Here is a 14,410-nt window from a genome sequence, read left to right as displayed (position 1 = left end):
TTATTATATAATTATCTCATAATATCCCTGTTTTTTGACATTCAACATCGAAGTGAGGACAGCAAAATTAATACTGATATTGTGCTCTAAGAATAGTAAAAACCCTTACATATGTATATAAAATTGTGTACCAAAAGAATAAAGTTTACATTTTATTGAGTCTGGATTCTCACTCATGCGTTGAGAACCTCAAATTATCGTGCCGGAATCAAACATGCAGTTTTTATCGTTACCCTTTACAACCTTAAATTTGACAAGTTCTTAGTTTACTGTACTAAGTCAAAAACGTATGAGTAACGTCATTCAAACTACCTTGTGATATTACGTATACGCAGTTGTTTCAAAGATTTTTCAGTTGTACTTGATTGGCACAACTATACATTTTACACAAAATATTTTTCAAATTTAAAGGTATCTGACATTTACAACGTGAACCGTTCCATGTGTTAGTTAAGTTTAATTTACTTTCAAGAATACAATTTTAATTTCATATTAAAAATATTATTATTTTTTTAAAACCGGTTAACCGACACAAATAACCGGTTTTTTCGGTTAACCGAAAATGGCGTTTTTGCCAAAAACCGGTTTCGGTTTTGTAACTCAAAACCGGTTAACCGGTTAACCGGTTTCGGTTTTGGACACCCTACCGATGTAGCTATAATTTGACATTTAAATTTATTAGGTCTATAAATAAATGTACCAAATTATATCGAAATCGGTTCAGATTTGGATATAGCTCCCATATATTTTTCCGCCGATTTGGCGTATTTGCTGCACCAAACACGCTATATACGTCCGATTTTGATGAAATTTTGAATGTGTAACTGAATTCGGTCTCAAAATAAATGTCCCAAACTACATCGAAATCGGTTCATATTTGGATATAGCTCCCAAATATATTTTCGGCCGATTTGACGTATTTGCTGAAAACACGCTATTTACGTGCAATTTTGATGAAATTTTGAATGTGTGACTGAATTTAGTCTAGAAATAAGTGTAACAACTTATATCGAAATCGGTTCAGATTTGGATATAGCTCCTATGTATATTTTCGCCCGCTCTGTCTAATTTTGATGAAATTTGGGATGTGTATATATACATATGTATATAAATCAGTTCAAATTGATACATATCTCCTATATTTTACATATTCACAGTGGTGTAGGGTATCATATAGTCGGCCCCGCCCGACTATGATCCTTTCCTTACTGGTTTATTTATTATTTATTCTTGGGTCAAATTTAGTAATTCAAATTTCACCCTCTTCCTGTCAACCGATTAATCTGAAATTTTGTATACACTTTGGATTTTGGTGACAATACAATTATATTTATTCATTATCATTATAAATTCAAGATGGCGGCAGCTACAAAATGGCGGATAACGTAGGTTTTATCAATCCCATCAATATGGGTATCAAATGAAAGTGCTCAACCATACAATGTACTATATAAAATTAAAATCCAAGGTGGCGGCATCTACAAAATGGCGGATAACTTAGGTTTTATCAATCCCATCGACATGGGAATTAAATGAAAGGTCTCAACAAGTAGAATACAATTTACTATGCAAAATTGAAATCTAAGATGACCGCCGCTACCAAATGACTGATAACAATTTTTTATCAATCCCACCAATATGGGTATCAAATAAAAGGGCTTGACAAGAAGAATACAGTGCACTATACAACCTCAATATTTAAGATAGGCGCAGCCACTAAATGGCCTATAATTAAGATTTAAATTTAGAAATTGAATCTGTAATTTAGGTATCTGATTAATCCAGCCTGAATCCACCACCCAAGTCAAGATTTTTTATCGTGTTGAGGACTGTGTGGCGTTAGGGTGGCTAAAAATGATACGTAGTTAGCGGTACACCACCCAAGTTAAGGTGAAAGGTTAAAAAGGCGCCGAGAACTGTATGGCATTAGGGTGGATAAAAATGATTTGTCGTTAGCGTTTTCCCCTCAAGACTCAGGCGCATCTTGTTGTACATAGCCTTGCCTCTTTATTGGAGGCATTACTCGTGGGAACAAAATGGTAAAAAAATATAAAAAATACAAACACAACTAAAACAGAAACTGCTACACAACGTAAACGAAGGCTTCAAAAAGCGAAAGAAAAGCAAAACGAGCTAAAGAAAGTGAAGGTGATAGAAATAGTCGATTACAGAAACGACGGGATCAATTAGCGTCAAAAACACCTGAGCAATATGAGGCCAAGTTAAAAAAGCAACGTCAGCGATATACACAAATGACGGCGCCAGAAACGCCTGAAGAATATGAAACCAGGTTAACAAAGCAACGTGCGCGATACACACAGATGATAGCGTCAGAAACGCCTGGAGTGTATAGCTATTGGAATTTCCATGAGCAAGAAAATAGTAAGTAATTTCCTCACCGTCTGCGGGCCAACTGCCTAACAACGAATTAAACGATTCTTTTATCGCACATTAAGTCGATAATTTGTAGACAATATTTTAGTCTAGTCTATGCATATGTTTATAATTCCCACGACTGTATCTATTTTATTATTTTTTGGTTTTTAGTACATTTATCTTAAACATTGCAATGTATGTTTAACATAAAACCGTTTAACTTAAAAAGTTTTTTTACCTATTTTTATTTTGAAGAAAAATTCAGTTAAAAGATTTTTTGTGTAGAAAAAGTCAATTAGGGAATTTTTCTATAGAAAAAGACATTTTAGCCAACATTTTCATAGAAAAAAATCAATTCAACGAGACTTTTTCTAGCAAACATCAATTCAGTGTATCTTTTCTATAGATTTGCCAATTTCGCAAATTGTTTCTTTAAAAATAGTAAATTCATGCAATTTTTTTTAAGATAAAGTCAATCAGTGAACTTTTTCTTTAGGAAAAAATCAATTCAGTCCATTTTTTCTGTAGAAAATGTCAATTTATCTTATATTCTTCTATGCAAAATCTTAATTCAGCAAAATTTTGTTATGAAAAAGGTCAATTCAGCAATCTTTCTCTATAGGGAAGTCAGTTCTTCGAACTTTTTCTGTGGATCCAATCCAATCAGCAAGAACTACTGCTACTGCAATTCAGCAAATTTTTTCTATAGAAAAAGTCAATTCAGCGAACTTTTTCTATAGAAAAAGTCAATTCATCGTATTTTTTGTGTAGAAAACTCGACTCAGCAAACTTTTTCTATATAAAAAAACTCAATTCAACGATCTTTTCTATAGAAAGAATTAATTCTGCGAACTTTACTAAAGAAAAAGTAAATTCAGCAAACATTTTATATAGAAAAATACATTTTGCGATAAGACAACCAATAGAGATAACTCGGTAGCTACTGCCTTAGCCCATCTAACTAATTATTCACCTCTTTCAATTATATACCCTTGTTTATTTTAATCCTTGTCTTTTAATTTTCCGCTAAGTTGGCTCCTCTTATCCGTACAAAACCCCTTTGCAGTAAATGTGAATTTCCACACCAATTTTAATACACCATAAAATCTTCTATAATCGCTCTATTTAACACATTTTATGATATTCATTTATTTTTTTACTTTACCCCCATCAAACTGTGTTGTAACGCTTATTTTATGCCATTGCCAAAGTCATATCTTCTATTCAGGAATGACTTCTGGGATTGACACTAAGCCAAGAAACAACAAAGTTGAATGTGTGTAAACACGACAAACAGCAGCTATAATTTTCAAAGAATTTAGAACAAAGACACACACAGCACAGCTATAAAATGTGTAGGGAGTAACCGAATGCAATGAAAACTAAAAGCAACTATGCGCCTAAAACTATGCAATAGTTAAAAACACTAGGGAAAAGAACAACAAAATAACCACAACCCAAACAAACTAAAGAAACTCACTCTTGAACCACAAATGTATGGTTGCAGATGTTAGGTGGCTTTCAGACGAAAGTGTCGGCAATGTTTTAATGCAGGCAAAACAAAAACAACGACAACAAAGATGTTTTATTTTTGGCAAATGACTATGGATTTGTTTGTTTAAAGGATTGCCAGATAGAAAGCAAAACCGTGGAATTCGGTTAAAAACATGAGGTCAAAACGGTTAATCTTCTGGTGCGATAGAACGCCAGTCTGCGCCATTGGATCAGTGTGAACGCTATTCAAGTCCGCCTGATGGTCTGTTGATCGAAAGATTCCTCCCTCTTTCTAGACCAAGAAGATCTTTCCTTCCCTAAGCCTATTCACATGATTGTGGCAGGCATGTTCCTGGCACTTCTTCTTTTCATCCTATCACTCTCCGGGTGCTCCATGAACTGCCGGTTAAAATAACACTTACCTGCTCGGATCTGTCACTGGCTGCCGTTGAAAAAATACAAAAATGGTGGATGCCTTCAATAATGTGAAGCTTGAATTCATCCGTGTCGCTCGCAGCAACACAGGAATTTCCTTTAACCTAGTGCAATGGATCGATGCTGTAAACTAGGATCATTAATTCGTACATATTAGAGAGAGAGTTCCTAGATGAAAACTACTGCTCTGGCATCTGGTGTTAATTAAAATTCTTGTGTGGTTCGACCAGCTGAAAACCAAGGCGGAAACAAAATACCACGGTGCAATACCTGACGACCATTTGAGATGGAAAAGGAATACCGGGGAGAAGGTTTATAAAGGACTTATTGGACAGTACTCACCCTCACTTGCCCAAGAGAAAACCGAAGATACAAAATCGAGATCAATGTCCACATCGACTCTCATAGCCCCCAGTGGCCAAACCAGGGGTAATGTTAGACCCATTTCGACCACAGCACCCTATTTAAGGGAGGCCCTGCCACCCAGACAAAGAAAGCTGGTAAAGAATACCCGAAGTGAAGGCGTTGGGATTAACAAATGAGGGTCATGAGCTTCGCCGTGCCAGTACCATTGACCCCAGAGTCAGGGAGCAGACTCTGGAAGTCAACAGATTGGTCGGCGAGCATGTTTGCAACAAGTGGCTAAATCGTCTGAAGGATTGCAACATTGGAGCCGAAATAAGTGAATTGTGGGCAACGGTTTAGTGACTCTCGAACCCTGGAAAGAAGGAAGACCTCAGAAACGTTTGGTTATGTAACGCTGACATAATCAAAGAGGTGCGCAAGTTATTTCAATCGACAGTTTGTCGTGTATCCCTAGAGTGACAGGGCGAAGAGAAAAGTATTATGTCGTATTAGATCTCTTCCTGCCGAGGATGAAACACCACAATTTACAATGGATGATGTTACGAACGTCATCCGGAACACTAAATCATCCAAAGCTTTGGGCCCTGATGGAATTTCCATGGTAATGTTGAAACAGCTGGATGAGCCGGGAGTCGACTATCTCACTAAAGTTTCCATCTTGTCGCTAAACACTCATATCGTTCCCGAAGTCAGGGAAATGGGCATGGTGGTCCCGCTACTGAAGCTAGACAAGGATTCCGGGAATGGTGAATCGTACAGACCGATTTAGCTTTTGTCACCCGAAACGAAGACCGTTCAGGCTTTAATCCTTCCCAGCGTCAGAAATAGTTATCCAGTTGGGTTCCGTAAGCAGCACAACACGACAACAGCGCTGCATGCCATCTCAGTATATATCAGTCGAGGACTCAACGAGAGCAAGCTGTGTGATAGAGCAGTGATGGTGGCGTTCTACTTGTCAAAAGCCTTTGTAAAATACTTCACTCTGTTTGAGTACATCGAACAGACTACCCTCCGGTCACGTTTGGAACATTGGATAATCAATTATATGGGTGGACGCCAGTTGGTGGTGGCATTCAGCAACAAGAAATCCATGCTCTGTAGAGTGAAACATGGAGTTCCTCAAAGTTGGGTGGTATCTCCGGAACAGTTGAACCTCTAGCTCCCCTGTATTCCACCTCCTCCAGACGGCATTGAGTTCGTAACGTATGCGGATGATTGTACTATCTTGGCGACAGGTACCTTCTCTGATATCTTTTCTCAAAAGGCTGAACTTCTATTTGACTGATCTCATTGTACTATCTTGGCGTCAGGTACCCTCCCTGATATCATTTCTCAAAAGGTGACTGATCTCACCACCTTTTTCGACGCGAGAAATATGAAAATATCCGCCACTAAATCTATCAATTATCTGCTACAAGCTAAAATGTGTGGACAAGGTACTCAAGTCCCTAACCGGTACAACATGGGGTGCAGATAAAGAATCCTTGTTGACCACATATAACGCGATAGGTCGGTCTGTGGTAAGCTCCAGTGTGGTCCGCGAATATAAGTAACACGCAATGGAAAAATATTTAAACCTGTCAGCATGCCGCCTTTAGAACTGCAACAGTCTTCAGTAGACCATCTACATGCGGAGACAAAGATTCTTCAAGTACAGCAACACAGTGACATGTTTCGTTGCAGTTCTTGCTCGGATGTTACCGTGAGATCTATGCTAATCTCCACATTGTTGATAGGACCCCCGCCCAAGCATGTCAGGAGAAATCGTCATGACCTAGAAAGAGAGCCCTAACCTATTAATCAGGTTAAAGTAGAATTTAGACAGATGCAGTCGCAGATGCCGTAAACAACTGTCGTGTAAATGCGGTCCTCGGAAAACATCCCTCATCTATCGCATCTGAGGAACATCGGCTGCCACGACAAACCAGTAGTCAATCCCACGACAACGGGTTCGTTCGTACCGGATTGGCCCGAAACCATAGTTTTTCGGCCAGCGACTGCCAATCTAGCGTTGAACCTATGCTTCTACGTTGTTGTTGTTGTTGTTGTAACAGTGTTTATTACTGTGTTTGCGTATTCGTTCTTCTGTTCAATCTGGCTCTGGATCTATCTCCAGTTTAAGGAAATTGGCTACTTCGATTGGATGTAACAGACCAGCATATCAACTGGAGTTAGATGGGTAAGTTTGGCAGTGTAATAGCGCGACCAATATCCGCTCAATAACAATGTAGGCGACTGCAATATTTCGAGCGTAGTTGAGCCAAAAATTACTCTGGTTTATCGTGGCAGCTGACTCTCCTCAGGTGCGATAGATGGGGGATGTACTCCGAAGAGTTTATGCACTCTGTATTTGCCTATGGCCGTAGCAACTGCGTCCGTGTGAATGCTATTCGAACCTGCCTGATATGCCTGTTGATCTAGGGCATGAATATCCTTTCTGATATACCTTGTTGTGTCTGGCCTAGCCAGAAGATGGTGACTGGGATGGGTCTCACGGTAACATCCAAGCAAGTACTGCAACGAAAGCATCTCATTGCGTTGCTGTACTGGAAGAAACTTTGCCTCCTCATATAAATGATCTACTAAAGACTTGAGGAGGCACCCTGTTGCTGTTTTCAGGGCGACATTCAGACAAATTTGAATCTTTCCGATTCGGGGACCAAACTGGCGCCGCATAGCTTACCACAGACCGGCCTATCTTGTTATATGTGGTCAACAAAGTTTCTTTATCTGCGCCCCTAGTGCTGCCGGCTAGGGACATAAGGACCCTGTTCCTATTTTTCACTTTGTCGCAGAGAGCTGTGGCGTGCGTGCACGACTTGAACGTCGTGTCGAATGTGACCCCTAGAATTTTTGGGCAGTTTTTCGACCGCGACATTTAACTCTCTTCCAAATTGCGCCGTCCATGTGGTGAACCGAGTGGCCGTAGATTTAGTGACGGATATCTGCATATTCCTCGCGTGAAAAAAGGTGGTAAGATTAGCTAAATAGGAGTTCAGTATCTCACAGATATCATCAGGGAAGGTACCTGACGCCAGGATCGTGCAATCATCCGCATACGGTACGATATCGATGCTGTCTGGAGGGGGCGGAATACAGGAGAGGTAGAGGTTAAACAGTTCCGGAGATATCACCCCACCTTAGGGAACTCCCTGTTTCACTCTACGAGGTTTGGACTTCTTGTTCCTGAATTCCGCGTATGACTGGCGTCCACACATACATATAATTGGCTATCCAATGTTTTAATCTTGGCCGTAGGGTTGTCTGGTCAATGTCCTCAAACTGCGTGGAGTGACTGACAGTATCCAAGGCTTTTGATAAGTCAAGTGACACCATCACCGTTATATCACACGGCCTATCCTGGTTGAGTCCCCGACAAATATATGTGGACATGGCGTGCAACACTGTTGTCGTGCTGTGCTGCTTTCGGAATCCATGCTGATGATTGGCAACTTGATAGCTATTTCTGATACTGGGGAGGACTAAGGTCTCAAGAGTCTTTGCTACGGGCGACAAAAGCAAAATTGGCCTGTACGATTCACTTTTGCTGGCATCCTTGCACGGATTCAGTAGCGGGGCCATCCTGCCAATTTTCCAGACTTCGGGAACAATGAGTGTGGCTAGCGACAGGTTGAGAACTCTTCCAACCCGGCTCTTCCAACAGTTTCAACATTACCATGAAGATTCCACCAAGGCCCAACCCTTTGGACGATTCAGCGTTCCTAATGGCATTTGCAACATCATCCATTTTAAACTATGGTGGTTCCTCTTCGGCAGGAAGGGATCTGATGCTACGTAGTACTCTTCTCTTCGCCCTGTCTCCCCGGGGTGCTCGACAAACTGTCGATAGAAATAACTTGCGCACCTCTTCGGGTCAGTCAACGTAACGTCGCCAAACTTGACTGAGGTCCTATCTTCCCTCCTTTGGGGGGTCGAGAGTGAATTAACAGTTGCCCACAATTCACTTAAATCGGTACTAATGTTGCAACTCTTCAGATGATTTAAACACTTGTTCCGCTTATGCTCGCCGACCAGCCTGTTAACTGCCAGTGTCAGCTCCGTGACTGTGGGATTACTGGGGATGGCTCGACGAAGCTCATCACGCTCACTTGCTAATACCGTCGCCTCTGCCGGGAAATTTGGTCTTGCTTCAGGTATTCGACCAGCAGGTATATGACGAGCGGCTGCAGCATGATGATGTCTCGGAACGTCCTTTCCTCTACCCAAACATCAGAAGAATTGGGCAGTTCTCTGAAGCGGTGATTGGTGAACTCTCTGAAACTCGGCCAATCAGCTTTCCCATGATTATGGAGCCAATTATGGGAAGATGGTCTGATCCAAGGGAAATGACGGGCTGCCATGTAACGTCCTTTGTCAGACACGGTGACACGGCGATTATGTTTGCCGAACTGTGACACTCTCCTCTAATTCTTGTAAGAGCGTCCTCATTGATCGCATTGACAGCAAAACGTAACTTTACCCCTCTGGTCGTTTCCGAGGGCCGAATGCCACATCTCATGATGCGCATTAAAGTCCCCCAGAATCGTGGGTGGTGGTAAAAAGAACCAAAACTAATCTCCAATGGAACCCTGCAGGATGAGCAATTGATGATCGACAAAGAAATACAATGTGTACATTACTGGAAAACACTGTAACAGAATACGATTTATCAAAAGCAAAACGGTTCGTTGTTGGATCGAAAGGTCACCACAGGGCACTAAGAACTTCGTTACGTGCAATGTTAGTGACAGATCTAAAACTTATACTACAGTTACCGTATAAAATCCGATTCTGTCCAACCTCCCATCATCCGCAAATTCCAAAAAAAAAAAAAAAAAATCACAAAAACTCAAAAATGTCCTTCTTTTATGGTAGTAAATTAATATCTTGGCAACCCTATTTACCAAGCCATTTCACACAACCTCATTTTCCCGCCAATTCCATCTGCCTTAACAAAGTTTTATGACTGTTCGTTCACACAAAATGCAACAGTCAAAGCAAACAAAATGTTGTGCCCGTAAAATAAATTTAAAGCTCCGTAGATGATTATGTGTGAGTCGTTGGCATCTCCTCTTTCGCCACATAAGTTTGTGGGTGTTTGTGAAAATATTTTCCAAGTGCAAAGATTTTGGTTAAAGAAGTTTCAACATCTATTTGGATTCTTTTGTGTTTGTTTTGGTATTTTATGTTAATAAAAATTAAAATATTTGATACTTTCAAAACCATAGAACTTTGTGTTGCAATTAAGGTTGGCTTAGGTCTTTAATTGCCGTTTTTATAGTTGTTATAGTCGACATGAAGAAGATTTAGTTTAAAGCGGACTATGTACGGTGTGAATGTGGTATGAGAATTCTTTGTTTATTACATTTAAGAGATAGATGTAGCATACTTTTAGGTGTAACTTTGAGTTATGCACACCAGGTTATTGCGAAGATCATATAATATTTAAGAGTTGAAATTAGTACAAATTTATTGCATAGTAGAATGTGGGAATTGTTTTTTTTTTAATCATGATTGTCGGTATTTTTTTAATCATGATTTTGAGAGGAGAATTCATCGATCTATATATTGAAAGATATATAGACAGGTAAGTATAGATAAAAAATAATTCTTCCTAGGTTCTTCTCGGATGTTCATATTAATTCAGATTTCTTTGTAATAATTGGGTACCTTGTGTTGGATATTATTGTCGTACTGTACACACCGTATTGTCGTTTACCCTCTTTCTTTCTCAATGACATTAAAATTTTAAACAAACCCTAAAAGTAAACAAAAATTAACCAATTAAATCCATTAAAGTCCTGTGTAACGGTAACAATAAAGAAAGGCAAAACACCAAAAAGAAAAAAATCATTCCTTCCACATCGGATTTGTCTGTGTTTGTCGATGTCACTCAAATGTGATGTGCAGTATTACTCCTGTGTCTTCTTTCCCTACAATCCCCAAAAACTAGAGACATCAAAAAGGATTTATGTGTTGAAAGAGACATAGAAAACAAACTAAAACAAATGTCCCAGAATGTCCTTTGGACATGATGACAATTTAAACCATGACCTATACCATTGCATGAATGCCATGGTATCCTTTAAATCCAATGCAAGAAATGTAATAAAACGAAAATGAAAAATCCCTGAAAGGAAGAAAAACAAACATGCAGGTATGCAGGTTACGGAAAGAAGAATGAAGACAGTATAACAAATTGCCAGGTGATAGCAAACATTGACACTTTAAGTGTTTTTCCAACAGCTGGGTATTAATTTTGTAAAGTTGAATTCGAATAAGGTAAATAAAAAGTAGGAAGATATTTGTACAGTCAGTTAGTAGGCAAAAAATCACAATGTTCTGTAAGGACACCTTTATAAAATAGGTTGAAAAAATGTGTTATAAAAGTCAATGTTAAATCAGAATTGATAGATTGAACCCATAATTGTAATATATCGGGTCTACCGTCATTGAACATTATGGGCGCAGAGCACTATGTCCCATTAGGCTATGCTTAATTTAGCAAATCCAGTGGATTTAAGTTTTCATTTTCATACAATATATGTCAAGATAATGCACTTAATCATTGTTTATGTATATAAACCAAGTTTTGAATGACGATTTTTTTGCAATTATCGATAACTGTCCAACCGTCCAGCAACCACAAAATATTTTGTGGTTCCATGATGAAAACAAAAATTAACGGCCACACTAGCAAGCAACAACAAAGCTGTCATTCAAAACTGACAATGTGTACCCAGCTTTATTTGCTTGGACAATTAAATGTTATGCTTTGCTTAATCGTGAAATTTAATTGGCAGCAATATTTATGTGTTTTCATTATCAAAACTGTAGGGAAAATGTCACAAAATTTGGTCACAATAAAATTTCTGTAACGACAATTTTGTTGTCGTTAAATTGTCCACAAAACTATTTTCATAAAATATTTGTCGATAACAATGGCTTTAAAAAGACAATAACCAAAAATATTGTATAGCAAATTTTTAGCAACAAAAGTTTGTCGATAACAAATGTTCCTTCAAAAAAACTTTGTCGATAAAAAAATTGTATAAATAAAATTGGTCGATAACAAGTTCTCATTAACGAAAAGTGGTCGACAACAACTTTTCGATAAAGACAAATTAGTCGATAAAATATTTCCCATAAAGAAAAGTTACCGATGAGAACTTTCCTATATACAAAAGCTATCAATAAAAAATTTTTCTATAAAGAAAAGTTATCCATAACAATATTTTGTAAAGAAAAGTTATCCATAAGACCTTTTTTGTAAAGAAACGATATCGATAACAACTTTTCTGTAAAGAAAAGTTATCGATAAATACTTTTCTATTATGAAAAGTGGTCGGAAATACTTTTCTATAAAGTAATTAGTCGATTACAAATTTCCTATAAAGAATCTATTAATAATAACTGTTCAATGAAGAAAAGTTATTAATAACAGAAGTTATCAATAACAAATTGTCGATAACGACAAAGTAAGCATGACGATGACAATTTTTCTCTACCAAAAAATTGTCGATAACAATATTGCTATAAATTGGTCTGTTCAAGTAGTGCACGAATCTACCAGTTTTTACTATTTTTTTTCGATAACATAAATGAAAAATTGTTATCGTAATAAAAATGTGTAGATTCTTGCAGGTTCTGGAACAGATATGTTAAATTGTCCTTAACATTTTTCTCTAATTTAAGTTATCATACAACTTTTATATAATGATTAGTGATCGACAACATATTTTCTTTAAGGGGAGGTTGTCGATGACAACAAGAATATAAAAAATATTATCGATAACAATTTTTTGCAAAATAATGGTGTACAGTTACGGCTTTTATAAACAAAAAATCGACTAATATTCTTTAACAATTAATTACCGGTAACATTTTTTGCAAAAAAACCTATCGATAACAGCAGTTTTTTTTATAAAGAAAAATAATAGATAACATTATCGCTATATCGAATAATTTTTTATTGGCAAATTGTCGATAAAAATTTTTCCATAAAGACAGGTTTTCGATACAAATTGTTCTTTAGAGAAAAATAACGATATAGAATATTTGTCCATAAAAACTTTTCCATATAGAATACTTGTCGATAACAACTTTCCTACATATATAACAGTTGTCAGAAACATCTATTCGATATAGAAAGTTGTCGAAAAAATTTTTTTCATAAAGAATAGTTGCCGATAACAACATTTCTCTGAGGAGTAGTTGTCAATAGAATAGTTGTCGATAACAACTTTTGCTTATAGAAAAGTTGTCGATAACTATATTCCTATATTCCTACATAGAATAGTTGTCGATAACAACTTTTCTATATAGAATTTTTGAGGATAACAACTTTTCTATATAGATAACATTTCTTTATAGAATAGTTGTCGATCACAAATTTTCCATAAAGAATGGTAGTGGATAACTACTTTTCTATTTGGAACAGTAGTCTATAATAACTTTTCTATATAAAATTTTTGGCGATAAAATTTTTTATATAAAATTGTTGTCGACAACTTTCTATATCGAAAAGTTGTTACCGATATATCGCTATATCGAATAATTTTTTATCGTAAAATTGTCGATAAAAACTTTTTCATAAAGACAGGTTTCCTATATATAACAGATATCAGAAACGATTTTTAGATATAGAAAGTTGTCGATAAAAATTTTTCCATATAGAACAGTTGCAGATAACAACATTTCTCTAAAGAATAGTTGTCAATAAAAACAGTTGTCCATAACAACTTTTCTATAAAGAATTTTTGAGGATAACGAATTTTCTTTATAGATAATAACATTTCTTTATAGAATAGTTGTCGATCACAACCTTTCCATAAAGAATGGTAGTCGGTAACAACTTTTCTATTTGAAACAGAAGTCGATAACATGTATTCTTATATCAAAATGTTCTCCATTACAACTTTTGTATATAAAATAATTGTCGATAACAATTTTCTATATAGAATGGTTGTCGATAACAACATTTTATCTATAGAATATATGCCGATAACAACTATTCTTTACCGAAATGTAGGCAATTAAATTTTTTGTAGAATAATGGTCGATAACAAATTTTCTATATAAAATAGTTATCGATAACAACTTTTCTATAACATTAGTTGTCGATGACAAATTTTCTATATAGAATAGTTGTCGATAACAACTTTTCTATATAGAATAGTTGTCGATAACAAATTTTCTATAACATTAGTTGTCGATAACAACTTTTTTATATAGATAGGTGTCGATAACAACTTTTCTATATAGATAATAGCTTTTCTATATAAAATAGTTGTCGATTACAACTTTTCTATATAGAATAGTGTCGATAACAAATTTTCTATATAGAATAGTTGTCGATAAAAGTTTTTCTATATAATAGTTGTCGATAACAAATTTTCGATATAGAATAGTTGTCGATAACAACTTTTCTATATAGAATAGTTGTCGAAAACAATTTTCTATATAGAATAGTTGTCGATAATCACTTTTCTATATAGAATAGTTGTCGATAACAACTTTTCTATATAGAATAGTTGTCGATAACAACTTTTCTATATAGAATATTTGTCTATAACAAATTTTCCTATAGTTGTCGAAAACAAATTTTCTTTATAGTTGTCGAAGACAACTTTTCTATATAATATAGTAATCGGTAACAACTTTTGATATAGAAAGTTGTCGATAACAACTTTGCTATATAGAATAGTTGTCGATAACTACTTTTCTTTATAGAATTATT

The sequence above is a fragment of the Musca autumnalis genome, unplaced genomic scaffold (assembly GCF_047663935.1).
Source record: "Musca autumnalis isolate F117 unplaced genomic scaffold, ASM4766393v1 scaffold_3, whole genome shotgun sequence".
Classification (NCBI taxonomy): Eukaryota; Metazoa; Arthropoda; class Insecta; order Diptera; family Muscidae; genus Musca; species Musca autumnalis.
This window is presented reverse-complemented; position numbering follows the sequence as displayed.